Source organism: Arvicanthis niloticus, chromosome X (assembly GCF_011762505.2).
Source record: "Arvicanthis niloticus isolate mArvNil1 chromosome X, mArvNil1.pat.X, whole genome shotgun sequence".
Lineage (NCBI taxonomy): Eukaryota > Metazoa > Chordata > Mammalia > Rodentia > Muridae > Arvicanthis > Arvicanthis niloticus.
In genome coordinates, this window is record NC_047679.1 from 126080698 (window position 1) to 126103548 (window position 22851).

The window sequence follows — 22851 nt, forward strand, 5'->3', positions numbered from 1 at the left end:
ACTGGCAGCCAGGACAACAACCAGCCTCTGAGCTAAGGACAGGAGGGGGGAGAAGGGGAGGGGGAACAAGGATAGGAACACTAAGGAGGGAAAAGGCGCGCGCATTGGCTCAGGGGAGGGGAGGGGGTTGGGGCGGTGGTGTGTAGGTTAATAGCTGACCTTTGAGAGGCTAGGTCCCTACTGTAGTCACTACTGGTCGGTTTGTTTAACCATCTAGGTATGAGCTGTTGGTGAGCCTACAGACATATTGCCTCCCTACGTGGAAGTGAGATCAGCGCCACCAGTGCAGCTGCCACCCACTGCAGGTGAGCACCCTTACCAGAAGGAGGGGAGGAGCTGGCAGCTCTTGTTTCAGAGTCTAGCTCTGCAGAGATTGAGAAAAGGTCTCCCTCCCGTTTTGCTTCATCATCATCATCATCATCATCATCATCATCATTGTCTGTCTGTCTTTGTCACTTTTCTCTTGGTTGTCTTTCATCCTCTGATCCTCTATCTTCAATCTGGAACATTCTTTCACCTTATCACGGCTGAGTGCTGGCTTTTCCTCACTCTCACTATTCTGCCCATCACTAACCCTCACTAGCCACCAGCTTGCTCCGTTCCCAAACTGAGGAACATGGCTTTTCCCCCTAAGCCCAGCAGGGTCTCCTGTGGCCCTCGGGTGGCTCCATCCATTTATGACTAGGGTCCATTTCTAACTCTGCTGTTGCTTCTCCCCATCAGGGCACAGTCAAGTCAAGCCACTTGACTTTGCTGGTACAGGCCACCCTTCACCTGCAAAGGAGCCTTGGAGGTAACTGTACCCTCACTCTTTCCACTTCTCTGGTCCCCCTCCCCCCCCCCCAGCTGCTTCAGTAGCCATAACGGAGAAATGAGGCTGCAACTGCGAATCTAGCCGGCAGATCCTTTCCTCATTAAAAAGTGTCTGGAGGATTTGTAAGGTCCCTTGGGCGACCAGCTCTTAGGCTGCTTGTGGCTACATCTTGATCTGAAAACCCTGCCTTTCATGGCTCGAGGCCGGTGGGGTCGCAGGCAGGGCAACGCAGCTTCTCCTTTAAGACCAGAGCTGCTCGTTGCCGTGAGTGTGAGGGTGTGTGAGTGTGCGGCGTGCGTGTCTCCTCCTCCCCGAGTGACACAGCAGTGAGAAATGCCTATCAGTAACTTAAACCCCCGAAACTCCACCTTCCGGGCGCGCGGCGCGGAGCCGGGCGGTGGGAATGGAGCGAGCAGATTGAGGCCGCCACTGCAGCGCCGCCAGCATGAACTTGGCCGCGAGCTGAAGCGGCGGGAGGCGGGCGGGCGCGGGGGCACCGGCCGCTAGCCAGGGGGTGATCTTCAATCCGGCTGGGCCATTCGGCGGGCGCCTGCGGCTAAGCTGCCCGTGCCGGCGGCCGCCCGCCCCTCTGGCTCTGCCCTGGCTGCTGCTGGAGCTCCGCAACACGGTAAGGGCGAAGGCGGGTGCGGGAAGTCCAACTGCGCGGGTGGGGGGGGACTCTAGGGTGCACTTATAGCCCCCAGTTATAGTCTCCATCTTTTAGGATACGGGACCCTGGGATGCTGTGAAATGGGAGACCCCAAAGTTTGCTCTGAACACACGGCCCACCTGGTGCTGGGGATTGACTACCCCCTTCTCAGACTGGCCTAACTGGGGTGAGCGCAGGTCTCTAAGCCTAGGGTCTTTGGCCTCTGCCTTCTTTTAGGCTCCCCTGAGGGCATCCAAAACTGGGCGGAGGCGGCTGCATTCCAAGAAGGAAAGGTATAGAGGGGCTCAAGCTGCGCGGGCTCCCTAGGCTAGGTTAGGTTATCAGGAAGCATCCCCACACCCCTGGGCCACTCGCTCACTGCCCAAGGTGCCATCAGAGACACTGTCTTCTCATGCCAGCTCCTGGAGTCCAGCAGTGGGTGCTGGATAAGGAATTCCCCCGCCCCAAACCGATTTGCTGCTGCGGAGCAGAGTATGGGGTGTGCATGTTACCCTGTGCTTCCCCCACCCCACTTGCCAACTCCTCCTCATGAAAGCAGCCTGGAGCAGAGCTAGGGGCCTGAGGCAACCCCTGCTGATTTCCCACCCGACGTTTCCAGAGCCCCTGCGCAGGAATTGGCGCTCCAGGCTCCCGGGCATTCTCTCAGCTGCAGAGCCGGCGCCAGCCTCTGCCTAGGGCGGGTGGGAAGCCCCCCGGAGCGCCGCCAAATACTTTTCTTGGCCACTTGGCTTGGCCAGGTTCCGTCCTGATGCAGCGAGTCCGAAGCCTGGAAAGCTAGCGGTGCTGTCTGATTCTGATCGGTGATTAAATTCGGACTGAGCGGACACTAATAGGATTACCCAGACTGAAAACTCGGCCCTAAAGCCATCGGAACCTGGGCAAACAGACGCGCCTCCATCTGGGGTATTCACTCCCTGCTGGGCTCCTGCAGCTGGGTGCGGCTGAGTCGGGCACCCAGAATGTGGGTGTGTGTGAGCGAGGTCAGGGACATCGGGTGGCTAGGGATCATGGGGAGATTGGATTCCAGTTACTGGGGTAGCCTGTCCTTGTTGTTTGGCAGCAGAAGGAACCCCTTAGAGTACCGTTCCCAAGCCAAATGTTCCCTTTGAGGGTAGCTGACCAAGGCCGGTTCTGGGACATTGTCTGTGAGGGCGAAAGAGCCTAGTGGAGGAGAGACCGCCGTGCTGTAACAAAGACGCAAAGTCTCCGCAACCCTCAGCAATTCTCAAAGAGTTTGCTGGGGAAAGGGCCACGGTCTTCCAGAGAAGACCCCCGCGGGAATCATGTCGCCTCCATCGGCCCCGGGCCATGGCAGCTACTCATGTTCCCTGCCTGCGGTGGGCGGATGGGAGCATCATAGTGGCTCGGCCCAGTTTCTTGGCAGGCGCAGGCTCTCGCTCTGGTGCTCACTGACCGGGTGGGGTCTACCAGGCACCCACCAGAGCTTCCCGGCTGCCACCACTGCTCTGGGCCCCTGGAGGCCGCGCAGCTTCTTTCCTTCCCTCCCTCCCTCCCACCTCTTCTTGTCTTTATAGATTCCCCCCTCCTTCCCACCCCCGCCGCCGCCGCCGCCAACAATCCGCTTTATAAAAAGCCCCTTTGTTTCCCAGGAGGCTGGAGAGAGGGAAGGGGAAAGGGACTCAGAGGCAGAGGGCGGGGGAGGCAGCCTCCAAGTAGCTTCAAGCCGCTCGGGACAGGAGGGCTAGTGTAGGCAATGGAGGAGGGGGAGTCTGTATTTTGAGGGCTCTCTGTAGGAACCCGAGAAGTCGCGGAAAGCTCTAGTTCCTGACGCTCTGTATGCGCTTGGTCTGCTGGCCTTGGACACCCTAAATCCCTGCATCCAAGACTGTCTGCCCAGCTGCACAGTAAGCAGGCAGGAGCCAGGCGGGCGGCGGCGAACGCTCAGAGGGGTGGGCAACTGCCGCAGGTTCTTGTGATGGCAGGGCTTGGGCATAGGGGGCGCCCTTTCCTCGGTTTCACTTTGCTTTGGGGCTCCCCTCTCAGCCAAAAAACCTAGGGTGGCTGACGCGCCTGTAGGCGGCAGAGACACTGGTAATGGTTTGAGGCTTTAACCACCTTGCAATCTAGCTGCATTCCTCTTCTTTCCTGCTCCCCACTATCGTATCTCCCCCCGCCCCCCACACACATACACAGACAGGATTGAAACTCTCCAAGGGTGCCCTTTGTTTGAGGCACCTCTAGGGTAGTCTGGGACTGGAAGTGAGAATGCAAAAGCGGCCCTGAACCGTGCATTGGCCTGTTGCCTCTAGACAAACACAGTGTTGGCAACTAGGGGTGCCCAAAACGCACCCGGCATCAGTTTTTCAGCTGGATTGAGAATTTACTGGGCCCTGTCCCTTACACCTGCTCCCCTAGCCCCAACCCACCAAATTTGGGAGAAAACAGGGCAATTTTAAGCCTGATGTTCCAAGAAACCTTTCACATCCTGTCAGCCTGCTCCTCCACGCTTCTCCAAAATGGTCCACTTCTCTCCACCTGAAGTTCCTCTGGGAAGATAAGGCTACTGATAAGTTAAAAAAAAAAAAAAGCGACAAGTAAGAAGTGGGCGGGACCTAACTCAAGCTTGTGGGTCTTCGTGCAGTCCTGTTCCTCTTTATACCTCCTCGACTCCGCCCCTCCCCCACTCCCCTTTAATCTGATGTTGAAGTCTTTGTGAGTGTGTGTGCCCGCGCTCATTCCTTTTTGCATATCTTTCTCCTGCTCCACTCCCATCTGTGGAGTTTATTGATAAAGGGTGTTGTCTGATCATCTTTTGGTCTTTAGAGTGCTAGGTTAAGTGGTACCTCCCTCCACACACGCACAAATACACACACCCCAATTACATGTAAAAGCATAAAAAAGTAATCAAAGGTTGAACTACTGGTTCTCCCTTCTCCCTCTTTTGTGCATCTCTTCTGGAGCAAGATCATTGGAAAATAAAGCTGCTGATGTGCTAGATGGAACATATGGTACCTCCATAAGAGAGAAGCTGAAATGGCCTTGAACCTGCCGGACAGACCAGCTGTTTGCTGCCAGCTAGAGCAGCTAATCAGCTTTTTCCCCTTAAAGTAACAGCCCTCTTTTCTCCTGATGACCGGTAGTATGTTAAATAGGATGTTCTCCAGAGGGGAAAGCGATGGGCTTCTACATTGTTTTGTGCTTTTGCTGGTCTCTAGTGCTTCTTTCCTGTTCTGGGGGCTGCCTGCAGTTTTCCTCCAGTATCGATAATGTTGCTCATAGTAGAGCTCAGGAGGAAAGAGATGGAGCTGAGAATGTCAAATGCCTGGAAGAAATGTATCTGCTTTGTCCCTACTCGTGTTGGAAACACTAGCACTGCTTCCTCTAGTCTCTCTTTAAAAACATCTTAAGAGTCGAAGAGCTTCCTTACAAGATATCCTTTAAAACCGTCCTCTTCCGGGGATGACCACTTTCAGTTTTCCTTCAGTACAATGTGTTGGGGGGGGGGGGCAGGTTGGCGTTGGAAGAAAGGCTTTAGAAGATACAAGGAAATTCCATGTTAGGAAATCATTAGCAAAGGGTGACTTTGTTTTCCTGCCACTGACGCTGACAGTGACACAGATGTGTGGGTTGAAACAGGAACGTCATTGAATTTTTAAACTCAACCAGGAAATAGCCTGTTGCTGGAGTTGGGGAGGGGGTTATACATTCACTGCATATTAAGATAGGAGATCTGTTGTTGCCGATCCTTTTCAGTAAGGAAAAGGAATTTTTAAACCCAGCAGCATGTTTAATGTCTTTTTCCCCACTCTAAATTTGAGCAGCTAAAGGCTTAAAACGCACCTGTTAGTGGATCTCGCCGACTGCATTACTGTCTGGGATTGTGAGGTGGACAAAAATTGATTGTAAACAAGTGTTTTTCTGGCAGCAGTTGGACTGCTTCTGTTGCATATGTAGTAAACATTTTCAGTTTCAATGATTTTGATTTCTTCTTCTTTCCCTGTGACAGCATATGACAGACTAGAAGCTGGTGAACAGATCATTTGACTAGAAGCTGGTAAACATTTTTTTCTAAAAAATAAAAACCATCTTCCCTTAATTAACAGAGGGATCATGGGCAAGTTTGTCCTCCCTCCTCGTATTCCTACTGTGGCCCCTGAATTTGATTGCCTTCCAGTTCTGAAGTATTAGGATTTGTGAACAAAATGGTCATTTTCTGGGGAAATGACATGTAAGTTCAGCTTTGTCATTGGGGAAAACAGTGAGATGGATAAGGAAGTGGAGCTAAGATTTTCAGGGGCATTGGAAAGGGGAATTAAATATGGCGGAAGGCCAATCAGAATAATATTAAAGTGGCACGTGTTCCCTCTCCTGTGTCTTGGCAAATGTAAACTTCTAACCAAGAGTTATAGGCAAAGGGGCTGAGATGCAACCCAGAGTGCCTCTTGTCCAGTGCTCCTAATCCAGCCCTCTGGGGCTATTGATGGCAGGTCTCCTAATCACGGGGCTGGTCTACAGATAACAGGATCTAAACTCTTTGAAATTAGACTGGCATATTTCCAGAGGACTCATTAAATACAGAGCAGATTTGCTGCCTTGTAGTTATTTAGCAAAGGTTACAAGGAAAAAAAGGCCTACTATCCACATACACACATGACCCACTGGGATATGGATTCGGAACTCAATGATAAACATTTTCTTAACCCTCCAGTTCCAAGGAATGCTTTCTAAAGAACACATTTCCTACTTTAAGGATTCAGAAGCAGTGCAGGAATCTGCCACTGTCCTGCTTGATGTTAATATTGATTTAAAAAATAAAAATGGGTAAGGATGGACATTATAAAGAAAGACTTTTATCCTCTCAGTTCTTTGGCAATTATCTTGCTGCCATAAATGTTGATTCACATACAATGGACGTAACTAAAACAATCTCTTTATCCAAGCAAAAAAGGCAGAGTGTTTGTTGGAGCAGATAGAATGCTGAGACTGTGAATAGACCAACCCAGATGTCACTGGGGAGGAAGATAAATGATGGAGGAACAGGAGCTGGTTACTATGGATCAGCACAATAAACCCATTCCCATCTCACACCTCTACCACCACCACCACCACCACCACCACCACCACCACCACCACCACCACCAGGGTAACCTAGGCAGCAACAGTCAACTGGATGGCAGGAAAGAAGCATTGCAAAGATTAGTTGGAATTAGTTTGATTTTTAAATTTTTAGACAACAAATCCTGAAACATCTTTAGGACTTTGAGAAGAGAAATTTCACAAATGGAATGTTCTGGTACATGTTTATTGCTCATTGCTTGTGTTGTGCCATTGTTCTGGCTATAAATGTGACAAAGGAAGAGGAAAAGGCCTCCTGGAGCTGGAGGCTGTTAGTCAAGGAGTTCCCCACCGAGGTGAGAAAGAGCGCATTATACCGCATTCATATCCATCCTGTGGGGTCCTGCTCTCAGTTCCCAGCTCAGATCTGTTACTCCTGGAGCATGTATCCAAAGGGGGCAGATGCAAACAAGAGTTGAGCTTCTCTCTTCTCTCTCCCCTCCAGTTGTTCTCTCCTCTGCCCTCTTTCCTGAGCTTCCTTGGTTTCCTTGGAGCCTCAGGTTTTCTCCTAAAATCTGACCTCCCTGATTTCCAAACAACTGGTATGTTACACTCTAAGAGTCTACTTGGGAAAGAAACCCTGCCAAAGGCATTGAACTCCCCAGAGTAGAGGCTTCCAGGGACACAATTTAAAGAGGTTTTTGGGCGAAAGAGAGCAAAAAGCTCTTTGCAAAATCTGTGGAACTTTCCTTGCCCAGATAGGCATTTTTGACCTTCCCTCATTGCCTGAAACTTCAGGCATCCCTACTCTTTACCCCACTCTAGTCCATAAGACAAGGACCTTGCCTGGCCACCTGTAAAGTTCACCTGACTCTCTGTCTTTTGACCTTGGTTTAGCCAGTGATTCCTTTTGAACTGTGAAGTCCAAGTCCCAGTCTACCTGTAGTTTCTTATTTTCTGGGTAACCTGCTGTCTGTTCTTCCCAATCAGCCACTGTATTTTTCTCTTCTATTTGTGGGAGTTCCTGGAGACTAGGCCATAGGGATGCCTTTCTGCTGCTTTTAGAAGAAGTCAAGCAGAAGGGCCAAAGCTACTGAATGAAATTACATCTGGCTTAGGAGACTCTGCTGGCCCTGGCGTGTGCTTTCTATCTGGGGAGGAGAGTGTGGGCCTTTAAGGACGAAAGACATGGCAATAAAGTGCAATGCTTTGGGGAATCTAGAGTGTTCTGTTCAATTGGACGGAGCCCCACACTGCTACCCCATATGTCATCCATTCATAATTTCCCCTAGGATTTTGGTCTGAAAAATCCACTCTCTGCTTCTTTCAGTAGCACACTGGCACCTCAGTTACAAAGGAGATTGGGACCATAACTATGCTTGCCTCTCTAATGGCCCCAGTGACCAAGCAGACCATTGTCACTACACCTAAATGTTGGAAGGAAAATCCCAGAGTAGACGAGTTTCCCCCCCCCCCCCCCCAAGGCAGATCAAATGCAGTGAGAAGAGATTCAGGTTATGGAAGAGGAGCATTTTACATTGTGCTGTATGGTAATCTACCCTGTATCTACGTGTGCTGTGTTCAGTGTGGTCAGGATGGACAGCACAGATGCAAGACTGGACCAAGCTGGAGAGTAGAGGCTACAAGTTAATGATCCATCATGGGCCTGGCCACAGGGCCTCTGAAGGGATGATATTTCACCCTGCTGTCCAGTTGGGAAGCCAGTGCTGTGGAAAGCTTTGCTGGGTGGTCTTTGTTGGCATTTGCAGAACCTTGTTTGGGCTTCATTCTCAGGGAATTCGCAGTGTTAATATCTGGCTCTGGAAGTTCCAGCACTGACCTTGGAATTCAAAATGGGACGGTAGTTTTGGTGTAATTGCCAACATCACATGCTTTGTGAGTCTGATTCTGAAAGACTGGCATGCATTATGCTAGGTTTTCGGAGGAGGGCACAGTGTTTCTAAGCTGCATGTCTGTCAAGGATTAATTTAACCTCTAATTACTACATTTTCTTTGCTGTGTGTTGCATGAACATGTTACAACAAAGCTCAAAGTATGCTATTTTATTTCACTGCCACTCTAAAATTAATTTCAGGGATTTGGAGTCAAATCTGACCCATTTGGTGTTAAAATAGTTGTGCTGACATTGCAATTAAAGTGAACAATATGGTTCTTTCTAGAGATGCCCCAGCCATGGAATAAAGAGCTTGATTATGTTAGTTGTAGCCATAACCCTCAATAAGCCCTTGGAAGTATCAAAGAGTGTCACTACAGTAATCCCATTGGGAACTAAACACCCCTAGGGAGTACCAGAAGCTGCCTGTATATTTTCTAGGTGTTCCCTTGGGAGCAAGAGTGAGGCCTTGAGAAGCAGGGCATCCCAGGTATCCTTTTCTACCCACTAATAATATAAGACAAGACCATTATCTAATTGGAGCCTCCCAAAAGCCAGTAGGAGCTCAATCAGGTCCAAGATTAAACTCACGGAGTCTCCAGTTTCCTTACCCTCCTCCTAATCACTATTGGATGTGCCCCCTGCCCATTCTATCTTTTCTTAAACATGTCAGATTTGTCAAGGATGATTAAGTAAAGAACATATAAAATATGAGGATGGTTACTGGATTGTTGTACAGGTGGCTTAGATTCCTATCTTTAGGCACAGTGTCTCGGCTTTTACTTTCATTATTAATCTGGAAGGGGAAGAATCAGCTACTTGAAAGCAGAGCCCACCTAGCAACTTAAGACAACATCATATAATCAAACAAAACGATTGTGATGTGTTAATCATAAAGTGTGGCAGTTGGCCATTGCCCTTCAAAAGATGCACAGGTTTGGGAGCACATTCTTGAGACTGAGAGAAACCCCCAGTATAGTGGGAAGAACACTCACTCATCTGTGCTCTGGGATCATCTCTGATGCCAACCAAAGACACTTTGGGCCTGTCGGTTCCCCTTTCTGGGCTTCAATTTCCTTATCATTACAACATAGGACTGAACTAAGGAGTCCAGTACCATCCTCAAACCCTGGCATTCCATGATTGGATCATACATTAAAATATGAGCTGCTTGAAATGTCTGAGAGTGATACAGAGTGATCCATCATTTTTCATTGCCAAAGACTTGAATGCACAGGGGTTTTATTTTGCATTATTTTTGGGTGGGGGGGTCATAGAGACTGTTAACCAAAGGAAAGCAGTTCCAGAGGTTTGGCTAAAGATAAAATATTGGCATTTCTTTTTATATGAGAAAAGAACAGAAAAGCAAGAAATTCCCTTGAAGACATTTACACACGAGGATGCTGGAGCTGAAGACAAGTCTTACCTGCCAAGGGCTCTCCAGCAAGTTAGTAGACGCTAAACTAGCTCAGGCCTCAGGAGTCCCATCTTGTACCCCACCCCATAGTTCTTAAACATCATCAGAAAAAACATTAAGACTCCCCCCAGTTACATGTGGGCCTGCAGTTGGCAGAATAGAGAACTGAGAGATTTTTATTTCTAGTTATCAAACAGTAGCTTATAAGGAAGAAAATTTTATCCCTCACCTCTTACCCTAAAACCCATGAGTTGTTCTCAACCAACAGTAAATATTGAATTTTGTTGGTCTTGTACCAATGCCCAATTTCAAATAAAACAGATTTTATGAATAATGGGGGGTGGTCCCTGGGGGCTTGTTATTTGAAATTATTTCATTTTAAACAGATGGCTGTTTTAGGTTTGACTTCATGTTTTCTAATTTCCATTAGAGAAAGAAAAAACAACCCTAAGCAACCCCACCCTTATTTTTGTAATGAGTAACAGTTTGTCTTGTCTAAAAGAAGCTTTTAGTTTTCCAACTGTTTGCACCCAGAATGCTCAGCCTTAGTTTGTTTTTTGAATCATGTAACTGTGTTGTTCACCTATAGTTCATGAAGGGCTTACAAAATCTACCCATCTCATCTGTATTCTGACACAAACTCTAGGATGGTTCCTGCCCACTCCAACCCCCACTCCCACCCCCTGTAGGCTGGGAGAAGGGTAGAATCTGGACTCTAGTCTTGGTGGAGAAATAATGTGCAAGCATCTCATCTCATCTTGTGGCCCTGGGCTTGACCCTGTTCTCTTTGTGCCTCACCAGTCTATCACTACACTGAGGGAGAATCTAGGGATTGCTTTTCTTGTTGAGTTGGTCCCCCCTACTTGAAGGATATGGCATGGCAATATTTGTGTGTGTGTGTGTGTGTGTGTGTGTGTGTGTGTGTGTGTGTGTGTCCATATGCAAGTGGGTACATACATATGTCTGGGCTAGTATGGAGGCCAGGGGTCAATATCAGCTGTCTTCATCCATCACTTACCACCTTGAGTTCCATGTTCAGTGAGAAATTCTGTCTCAAAAAGATGATGTTGGGGTGGTGAGCGCTCTGTCTCCACAAGAGTTGAAACATGCTTTTCTGTGAGCGCTGTGGATCCAAACTCACATCCTCATACTTATTTAGCCAATATCCACTGAGCAATCTCTCCAGGCCCACATTTTGATATTTCTATAGGCAACATCCAGTGGTGTTTCTGCAAGAGGTTGGTTGATATCTGAACAACTATATTTTTAAGTATGTAATGCCTCTATTTACTGAGCTCCTCATGACTGGCTTTTAGGAATCAAGTGTTCTTCTTTTCTCCTCTTCCTCAGTGGGACTGCCATTGAGCTGTCTCTCTGCTCCCATTAGGACAAAAAGGCAGAATGGTATGGTATGAGACTGCAGCACATGCTAATATAATCAATTGGAGAACTACTCCAAAGTTATTTAGAAAAATGTATTCAACAATATTTTTTATACGTCTACTATGTTCAAGGCATTACAGGGGATGTGGAGGGATGGATGGATATAATATGAGGTATTTAATACCCACTGTGAAAATAAAGATACAAATGAATGACATGTCAGGGATACAAGAACGAACAAAGCAGAAAAATAACTATAAAAATAGTTCGATAATGGAGACAGTGATAGAACAAAATAAGTAAGATATATAGTATCTGAGATGACAAGGGAGTTAACAAGTGCCAAGGGAGGGTGAGGCATTCAATAGGATGGGACACAGATCTTGGTGAGGAAGAACTGAATAAAATTTGCAAACCAGAGTGCTGTCTAATAGAAATAATTTAAGCTGCAATAACATAAAATAAGTAGATTGAATTTGTTTGAATGATGTGTTTTTATTTAACCCAATGTATGTAAACTATTCTGCATGTAATCGACACATAATTAATAAGATGTTAATACTCTTATTAATCTGTCTTTAGATTCTACTGTGTTTTATCTTCACAGCACAAGTCATTTTGGACTGGCTAGATTTTACATCTTTACTAGGCACATACAGCTAGGTACAAGCTTATTAGAGAACACACTTCAGTTTAGATGTCTTCATTTTAGTATGTCTCTAATAAACTGCACTTTATAGGATCATTCTTTGCTGGGTGGTTTGAAATTGTTAAGCATATTAATTCACTACTTATCATTAATTTGGATAGTTTATCTCACTGTGGATATTTCATGGCCTTTCACATCTTCATTTTCATACATCTGTCTGTTCTCCATGCCTTCATCTTTTCCTCATTCCCTCCCAAATTTCTCTACCTGAATGCTGTTTCTCAGGCTTTCTGCCTATAGGGGGTGGATCTGGAGAATGTTCAACAGAGTAGCTGGCATCTGACACACTGATCAGGACTTTAAGGAGCATTGGTAATGGGTTCTTTGTCCAGTTTTGACTTGAAAGCTATCCAAACAACAGTTACTGTTTTCTGGATGCCAACATGTACCTGGAAATGCCTGTCCTCTGGCTTCTTAGACAGTCATTTATCAACCTGGAACATGTTCTGAGCATGAACACAAAGGTCTTTACTCTTTGCTCTCTATACCTTGTCTTTGAGGCATCAACTGGTCATTTGCATGCTTTTTATATATTTTATTTAACATGAATGCAGACTTTCTTAATCACCACCCTAGGTCACACACAGTACATCCACCAACAAAAAAGAATAATCCCAATAATTTTTGAATACCTTGCACCTTGTTTCTAAGGAGTTAAGATTTTGCCTCATTTTCTTTGTATTTTATCTACCTCATACAGAAAAATTGCACATACAAACACAAATTTCTTTCTCAAATTTGTGTGAGAACAAATCATAAACAGAGTGCTCTATTGTCCCCCAGATGCTTCAGTATATATTTTCTGAAACCAAAAGATATTCCTATGTAGAAACACAGGATGTGAGTCAAAAGCAGGACTCTAACATTGCTACTAATCTTTCCCAAGGATGCAATCTGGAAGCCTTGTTACAATTTTGTAGGTTAAACCCTTACATGGAGTTGCTAAGATTATAGGATGGCACCATAGGATGTCAGAGGACACATCTTGCTCTTAGAGACTTAATTTTTATATACAACAATCATTCCATTCATGGCATGAATAAAATGCTTGAATTTGTATCCCCTCAAAATTAACATTGAAGTCTTAAGCCCTAAAGTTATGATATGGTGGTATTGGAAATGAGATGTTTGAGACATGATTGGATCAGAATGGTAGAATCATCATGAATTGTCTTGGTATCCTTATAAAACAGGCACAATCGAACCCCCTGTCATCTTCCGTATGAAGACACAAGTAGACAGCTATATGTGAACCAAGAGTCAAATTCTTACCGCAAGTTAATCTACCAGGGTCTCTCCTGCTTCCAGAACCATGAAACAAAAATATTTTGGGGGAAGTTAAAAAAAAAAAAAACAGATTCTGCCAGTTTTTCTAATACAGCCCATTAGCGCATAAGAAAATCTACTATGATGTAGTGCAATTTGTTGTGACTTCAGTCTCCTTTAATCTGGGATAATATCTCAGTGTGTTTTTGTGTTTTGAAGCACTGATGTGTTTGAGCAGTGCGGACTGGTTATTTCACAGAATGGTCCTTAATTTTGGTTTGTTGTCTGCTGCTTTCTCCTGGTTAGATTTGGATTGTGTGAGTTTTATCAGGAGCCAGCCACACAAAAGTAATGATGTGTCCTTTCAGTTCACTACATGAGGAGGTATATGAGGTCGCTGGCTGTCGTTGTTGGTGATAGTCACTTTGGTAACTTGGTCAAGGTCATGTCTTCCTGGTGCCTCCACTCTTGAAGCACTATCGCTGCACCTTGCAGAAAAGTGTCTTACTGGGAGGAAGACCGTCAAGGCTATGCTGCTATCTTATTACTTCTCTCACTTTTCCTTACTAGTTTAACATCACTTGATGGCCATGCCTGAGGAAAGTTTACTGTGATGCCTGCCAAATAACGAACTTCTGATTCCAGAAATGGTTTCTATATTTATTGTTTTGCTTTCTACTAGAAAAACCTTCCCCTCCCATATCATAAGTAAGTATATTTATTCATGTATTTATTGATATTATATTTGTGGATTTTTATCCTAATTAGTGAGTCATGATTCTTTATTATCAATATTTCTTTTCCTTCTCAGATTGTTCCAGTTTGGGCTCTTTCAAATTTGCTTCTAAGTCTTTTTTGTCTAATTGTCTCTAATCATCTGAGAACTGCCTTCATTTCTTTAAATGGACAGTAGTACTTAGAACCCTTGATGCAGATTTTGCATGGGTATTCCTAAAGGCATAAGCTAGGCTAAGAGATTATATGAATCAAATCATTTATAACTTTTGCCTTTATTATTTCAGTAAAGCCTATTTATCTATCTGTCTAGGAATTTCAAGTTCACACTCATTCCTCTAAATTCCAATCCCATACCAAAGTTCATTCTACCTTTCCTCTTTCCATTTTTATAATTCCTTTCGTAAACAGTGAGAAATCTCTGCTGTTATCCATAATATATTTACTCACTAAATCCTAGAGTACACAGAAAGTCATTTCAGCATCGCTAACCCACGGCTGTGAAGATGCCTGTTAACAAGGTAAAATATCACTTTATAAGGTTCTTTTTTAAAAGCTTATGATTGTACAATTCATCACTGTAAACAAATCTACCTATCTCTTCCCTCTCAAGGCCACTGTTTATCAAATATTAAGATTTTTCCATATTTTCTTTATGTTTTATCAACCTTTCTCTACAAACATAACACATACTCCTCCCAACACACACACACACACACACACACACACACACACACTTCTCTGAATTAGGAGAGCTAATGATGGGCATAATGCTCTTTTATCCCCCAAATACATTAAAATATATTAAAACAAAGACATTCTCTTGCAAAACTCAAAATGAAATAACAACAACAAAATCCCAGGATTTAGTTTGCCTCTGATTGGATTCCTTTTGCTTTCTCTAACTTTGTTAATTAAGAGGTGTGTGTGAAATAATAACACAGTATAAGACACAAGAAGCATTGCAACAGGGAAGCCCCTGACTGCCTCTTAGCTTTTCTGCATCCCTCTAAATACAAATAAACGTGTATTTTTCTAGACCATTTTTTTCTTTCTTAAAGCATGGCACTTTATAGACACTTTCAGGCTTTGCTCTTGCAGTTGGAAACACATCCTAGCAACCATTCTGTGTCATTGCATAGAAATCTTCAATCTTTTGTGAGAAACTGCAGTTTCTATGCTAGGTGTGTACCCATAGATTATTCAAGCCCCTCCTTCTGGCTATAAGTGTCTCAGGTTGTTTCTAATAGATTGTACTTATGCTGTTTCAAGAAGCAAGCTGGAATATATACATTTTCATACTGTTTGAGCTTTATCTGTAGAGTCAGTTCTTATAGGTGTAATAATAATACAGTATACATGTGTCAAATGTAAAAACAAATGAAATTTTGATATGTGTTTCCCAATTTCCCTCCAGCAATGCATAAGAATGTCTCTTCTCCCAAAGCTTCATCACCAAAGCATTTGCTATACTTTTTAATTTTTCTAAATCTGATAGGTGAAAAATGATATCTCAGTGCAGTTTAATTAGCATTTTTCTAATTATGAGTAACTTGGAATATCTTTTCATATGCTTAAGAGCCTTTTTGATATTTTCTGTATATGCATTATCTGTTAAAGTCTTTTCTTCCTTTTTCTATTGATTTTGGGGGGGTTATATCCTCAATTTTAAGACTTTTGTGATGATGATAATTGGGTTTTTATCTGTGATATTTATTACAAATAATTTTTAAAATTTCTTTGTTCTCCTGGATACTTGTTTTCTTTGGTTTGCCAAAGGTTTTGTTTTCTTGCTTGCCTGCTGCTTTGAGACAAGGTCTTATGATTCTCTTGCCTTCACTTACCCAGTGCTAAAATTCAAGGCATGCACCAAGCTCAGCTGCAAAAGGACTCTTCTGTATTTAGTTATCAGCTTTTTTCCATTATCACTCTTGGACACTGAGTCACATAAGCCTTTTCCGGGCTAAAGAACTCACCCAATTTTCTTCCAAATAATAGAATAGGACAATTTTTATGGTTGACTTCTTTTGGGGATTAATATTTTCAAGGTTCATCCATATTGTATAATTTATTAGAATTTTATACTTTTTTACTTTTTATTATTGTGTGTATTTTGGTGCAGATGTGTGCTTCACAGTTGTACAGCTGCATGTGCACATGAGTGTGGAGGGCAAAAGAAGTAAACATTGGTGTTGTTCCTTAAGAGCTATTTTACTTTTTGAGACAGGGATCTACCTATCTCCACCTCCCCAGTGCACCACTGCTCTTGTTTTATGTGCATGCTGGTGATTGTACTGGAAACACATTACCCACCAAGTCAACTCCTTCAGTCCTTTATTTCCCCAAATATAGATAGAACTCAGTTTGTCTTTCTGTTCATCAATTGGCAGAAAATTTAGCTATCGTAAATAAAACTGTTATGAACATTCATATACAACTTTTCATATGGATATATGTTTTCATAACCCTTGGGTATATTCCTAGAATAGGGATGTCTGAATTATGTGGTAACTGTTTAACACTTTAAGGAAATGTGAAACTATAATCAAAAGTAGTTGTAACATTTTACAATCTTACCAACAATGCATTGCTATTTTTCACATCCTTGTCAACACCCATAGATAGTACTTGAGTGAATATAAAGTTCTATCTCATTGTAGTTTTTATTTGCATGTTTGTTGACTGATAATGTTGAGCATCTACTGTTCGTTCATTACCCATTTGCATATTTTGTTTGGAGAAGTGTTTGTTTAGACTTTGCCTGTTTTAAAATTGAAAATCTTTCTGTTCTTTAATAAACATAAGGGCTCTTGATATAGTCTCAATATTGGAGACTCATAGTAAGAAGTTTTCCATCCTGTGTGTCATCTGCTCATTATATTGTCAGTAATAAGAGTTGCCTTTTGTTTGTTTGTTTTTTCTGCATTTATCTGTGCATACATGTGTGCCTACACAGGTGCATATGATAATGCATGGCGCTTGTAGACAGCAGAAAACAACTTTCAAGAGTTACATTTTTTTTTCTTCTACCATGTGGGTTCTAGACAAAACTCAGGTGATGGGGCTTGCTAGCAAGTGTTCTTATGTGTTGAGCCATCCTGTGGGACCAACAACATAAAGATATTATTTAATTTCAATAAAGCCTAATTTATTTTGCTTTCCTGTCATCACTTGGACTATGGTATCATACCTAAGAAACAATTGTCGAATTCAAGATCAAAAGGATTTCATCTTGCGTTTCTTATGATTTTAGTTCTTACCCATAGTCCTATCTTCCATTTCTGATTTAGTTTCATTAGAAACATATTGAATTAACAAGCAATACTGTCCATAATTATGTTGTACAATGTGCTGGTTACATATAAATATATTTTATGATTACTATAGTCAAATTAACACATACATTAGTACCTGTGGTTACTGTGTGTGTATGTGGGGGGGAGGGGGTCTGTGTCTGTGTGTGTTTAAAATCTGTTCTACAAGTATTAAGAACACTTAAAATTTGTTCTCTTAGCAAGTGCTTTTTTGTTAATTCATGTGTATGGGATATTTTACCTACATGTACCATATGTATACTTGGAAGCCTTAGGGGCCAGAAGAGGATGTTGGATTGCCTGGGACTGAATTTCAGAAGGTTGTGAGTAGCCCCCAAGTGGATGCTAGAAAACAAACTCAGGTCCTCTAGAAGAGCAGCCAGTGATATTAACTGCTGAGCCATCTCTCCTACCCCCACTATATATATTTTCTGAGATAACATCTCACTATGTAAATCCTGGATGGCCTCAAAGTCACAGAGAACTGCCTGCCTCTTTAAAGGCATGTGCCACTACTCCTGGCAGATTTGGAGGGGTGAATGTAAGTCATCAGGCTTGTTTGAACTGCTTTTCCCCATGGATCCAGCTCCCTGGCCCAAGTTAGTTCTTTAAGGACTTACTATATTCATGAAATGTTTCCACTTGTAGTCTCCCTTTTGTTCTGTCTTGACTTCTCATACCATGTTAAAACCTAATGTTGTAAAAACTGATTGTGAAATGTTTCCACCTATTCTGTTTTCCAGAAGAAAATTTGTTGAATTGAATTATTAGGTTTTTTTTATTTGTTTTTTTTTTTTTTTTTTTTTTTTTTTTTTTTTTTTTTTTTAGAATTCTCCAATTAAACCTTTTAGGTCTGAAGACTTTGGGAGGAGTTTCTCAGGTATGAATTACATTTCTTTAAAATTTTAGAGATATTGAAATCATCTGTTTTGGTAATTTGTTATATGAAAGGAAATGGTCCATTTCATCTTGTTTTCAAATTTATATATGTAGAGTTTTTAATAATATTCCCTTATCCTTTGGTCTTTGTAAGTTTTGTAAGTGATATTCTTTACAGTTGTGATTGTCCTTCCTCCACTTTCCCTTTGTGACTTAATATGCTCTTTTTAAAAATTCCCTAAGGTCACTTAGTGCTTCCTGTGTGTACATGGTTGTAGGACTATCTTCTGGAACATCGAAGGCTACATCCCAGAATAAAACTGACTATCTTTTCCACAGCAGCCATTGGCTGCCAGTAGTGTCTCAGTTAGAGGTTGTCTGGCATTATCCTTCCTGTGCAGATAAGGAATTTGACTAGCTTGCTCTTGTGTGAGTCTTATGCAAGCAGTTACAGCTGCTGTCAGTTCATGTATAAGACTTTCCTGTCATGTCCAGAAAATAATATTTCACTGCAGACATCTATTAGTTCTGCATCTTAAATCTTTCTCCTCCCTCTTCTAAAGTGAGCCCTGAGCCTTGGGTTGAGGGATATAATATAATATAATATAATATAATATAATATAATATAATATATAGAGATTCCATTTAGAGTTGGACATTCCATAGTCTCTTATTCTCTCTCTTCTTACATTCTCATGATTCACTGCAATGGATTTTAGGATTCCATTTGTATTTATATTCCATTTTTATTAGATCAGACTGTATAGTTTTCTAAGTAATTATTATAATATACATAAAGATTTTTAACATAGCCTACATAGCCTATCACTGATATATTTCATCAGTCTTACTAAAATGCAGAAATCTTCTTTGGATTTATATTATGTTACCTTCCTTCTAATGGGTTGTTTTACCTATTTCCCATAGTGTCAGAAGAAATGGTGTCAGAGGTTTTACTTCATTTGTTGGCTATGATTTATAAGACTCATGAGATAGAACAGTTCATTATATTATCACTATTTTTACCTGTCCTGGATTTCTTCTCTTCTTTGTGAAGTCTCTGACATTATTCTGTTATCATTTCCTCTCTGTTTAAAGACTTCCTTCAGCATTATTTAGTGATGGGATCATGAGCAACAATATCTCTGAGTTTTCCTTTATCTGAGAATATCTTGATTTCCCCTTCATTATTTAAGAATATTTTTGCCAGATATATGATTTGAGGTTGACAGTTCTTTTCTTTCAGCACTTGAAAAATGTTGTGGTACTTCCTCCTGGCCTCTGTGGTTTTTTAAGAAAAGTACCTTGTCATAACTAAAAGGCACACAATGACTCTTGAGAACATCTGAACAAAGAATCGTTGTGTACATTTTAGTTTCTGGAAATATCATTTTAAGTTCTCTTAGTTTGGATTTTTTCTGTTTGAGATTCTCTTTTATACTTGAATCTATATGTTTATTGGTTTACAAATTTTTAAATTTTTACTATTATTCCTTAGACTTACAATCTTGTTTTCCCTTTTCTTGACTGGAGATGACACAAATATTGCATCTTTGGTTACTGTTCTTGTAAGTCCTTGAGCCTTACTGTCTTCCTCCTCTTCCTATACTTTCTCTTCTGCTTCTTTTACTAGTTTGTCCATTAAGTGGGTTACTTTGCCTTTATTACACTATTTTCATGTCTGTAACTTTCATTTTGTTCTTTTTTATAACTTCAGATTCTTTGCTGAGATTTTTCTATTTTGTTAACTTCAAATATATTGGTAATTTTGTGTGGAATATTTTAATGATAGCAGCTTTCAGATTCTCATCAAATAATTCCAATACATGAATCATTTTGACGTTAAGGCCTAGTGATTATTGTTCTGTTTTCTTGGTTCTTGGAATGCTAATTTTTACATCTATCCTGGGTATTTTTTAAATTACAGAATTTTGAGTGTTACTCAGTCTTCTGTTTTAACAACCAGTGTCTGTAGTAAGATGTAACATGAGAATCATGTAGATTTCCATTTCTTGCAGGGTCAAACTAACACCATTTTGGTGAACAAAGGATACTGAGTTGAAAATAACTTTCTTGTGATGGTTGGATGATCAGCCATTTCCCTTGGTTCTGCTAATACCTTCTTTGGAGAAAAGGGAGAGATGACTTTGCTTTGTGCCTCTGATTGAGATGAAGTGCTCACTTGCTTGTTCCTACTAGAGGAGAGGGAAGTAGACGTGGGACATGGATGGAGGTTCTGCTGGTCTTTCATAGCCTCATTGATTCCCCTGATGGAGGAATGGGGACATGCATGGACTCCTGTTATCCCTGAACAGGAGAATTAGACTGCTGCTTGCTATCTGTTTACATGAGGCTAGAGGCTTAGGTAGGTGGAATGTCACCTTCCCACCTTACCAACTGCAACCTTTGGAAGGGGAGGATTTTCCTAGTAGTGTAAATTAGAATAGAGTAGGTGTTTAAAGACAGATTTATGTAGGCCACCATTTCCACATCCCTTTTGACTATAGGGAAAGGATTTTCTTGAAACATTTTTTAAAATACCATTTTGGAGCAATGAAAATTAAATTAAGAATGTGATAGAGTTCTCATATACCTTTTGCTCCATCCCCAACCTGCATAGCCTCCCTCCACCACTATCCATATTCTCCTTCAGAAGAATACATTTGCAGAATGATCTGTTCAGTAGTGAATCTACATTGAGACACATAATTAATTATCCACACGTTACCTAAAATCCATAGTGAAAGTTATGCTTTACTCTTGCCATTGTACATTCTGGAGTTTAACAAATGAGTAGCAATCACCTGTTACACTGGAAACACACATAGAATTTCCACTGTTCTAAAGATATTTTGTGGCCAGACAGTGATGGTGCACGCCTTTAATCCCAGCACCTGGGAGGCAGAAGCATGTATTTGTCTGTGATTTTGAGGTTAGCCTGATCTACAAAGTGAGTTCCAGGACAGTCAGGGCTATACAGAGAAAACCTGTCTCAATTAAAACAAAACAAAACTAAAATGTTTTGTGCTCCACTCTCCCCACCCTCACCTCACAACTCTGGTCTTTTACATCTCTAGTTTTCTTGTTTTTCCAGCATGTGATAGACTTGAACACAGAAGGAATCTTTTTGAAGATTAACTTCTTTTGTTTAGTATTACATTTCTGAGATTTCTCTTAGGGTTATTTTTCTTATTAAAAATGTTCTTATTAATTATTTGAAAGTTTTATACATTGCAGTTTGATCATATACATAGTTTTGCAAGGCAATGGAAGAAAGTATGTCATTCTGTTTACAAATCAGACAATTTCAATCTGAAAGTCTCTTAGGGTTTTTTTTTTCTTTCATGATTTGGTAGCACATTTCTACTTAACACTGAATGATACTCTGTTGTTTGACTTTATGTGTTCATTTAGCCATTAAATCTATGAGATACATCTTAGTTGTTTACAACAATCATAAATAAAGCTACATTCATGTACAAGTTTTTGTTTGGACCTGAACTTTCCTCTGGGTAAATACCAAGGAGCTTTCCTAGTGGATTATCTGGTAAGAGGGTCTGTAAAACACAACCATGTTTTCTTCAAAAGTGGATAGCTGTATTATTCTGCATTCTCATAAAACAATGGAGAATTCCTGTTGTCCCATATGCTTTTTCTCAGATTTGTGGAAGTCAATAGAGAAACATGAGGAAATCATGGCTGCCTTGTTTTCTCCAGCCCAGGACCCTACATTTTTGCCATGTTGATTTCTGCTGGAGTTTTTATTATTTATTTCAGGTTTAACTTGCCTTTTTTCTGATTTTCTAAAGGGAAGACTTAGCATATGAATATTATAAATTTCTACTTTCCTACTATATATTTCCTTTTACTATCTTCAATCTGCCTTTACTTGTTATTTTGTATCTATTTTTAAAGCATTTTAATTTTGTTATCTCATTTTTTTTTTTTTTTTTTTTGGTTTTTTCGAGACAGGGTTTCTCTGTGTAGTCCTGGCTGTCCTGAACTCACTCTGTAGACCAGGCTGGCCTCAAACTCAGAAATCCACCTGCCTCTGCCTCCCAAGTGTTGGGATTAAAGGCGTGTGCCACCACTGCCCGGCTTATCTCATTTTTTATGTTTGAGAACTTCACAAATGTGTTTTGGATCAAATTTACTCCCCATTCCCTCTCTCCAATTCTCTCTCTACTCTATATAATTCTCTCTCTTCTTCATGTGTTCTCTTTTGAAAACCCATTAAATCCACATAGGGCTACCCATATGTGCTTGGGGTGTAGCACCACCTACCGCCTGTCATGAAGTTGATAAATCATTTTAGGCATGTGTAAGTGCATACTTCAGGATTGTTCAGTGGATTCACATTGGTGTGCAATATGTCCAAGGTTTCTTTTTATTTGTCAGAAAAAAAATGTGGCTACTCTATCTTGGTTGGAAGCAGAAGTGTCCTTTAGCATATTTTCTCAGCCCTTCTTACATGACTCCATGAGAAATTTAATATGTCATCCAACAGTTCAAGAAATATATTAAAGTAGGAGGTTGTTACAGAATAGGAAAGGAATAAGAATATTGAAGAGGGCACAAAGATGAGATTTGAATGGAGGAATATGATCAAGGTATGTTGAATGAATGTATGACAATCACCCAATCAAACCAATTACCTTTTTACAAATAATATGTTAATAAAATTTCGATGAAATTGTTGTTGTAACTTAATAATACTCTTATGTTATGTTAGAGAGAATTGATAGATCTGTGGT

The 22851-nt window shown here is 41.7% G+C and overlaps 1 protein-coding gene across 5 annotated transcripts in view; it reads left to right on the forward strand.

Annotated features, from left to right (window-relative positions):
* Positions 1–207: 207 nt before the first annotated feature.
* Mamld1 (mastermind like domain containing 1) overlaps positions 208–22851 on the forward strand; it is a 112873-nt gene continuing 90229 nt past the window's right edge. The window contains exon 1 of one of the 5 annotated variants that reach the window (XM_076918854.1): positions 208–305. The gene's annotated coding sequence lies outside the window, so the exon portion shown is untranslated. Of the gene's footprint in view, positions 306–1136; positions 1443–3165; positions 3350–13745; positions 13878–22851 lie in introns of those variants that run through there. The other 4 variants (XM_034485770.2, XM_076918856.1, XM_076918855.1 and 1 more) reach the window with 4 other exon arrangements.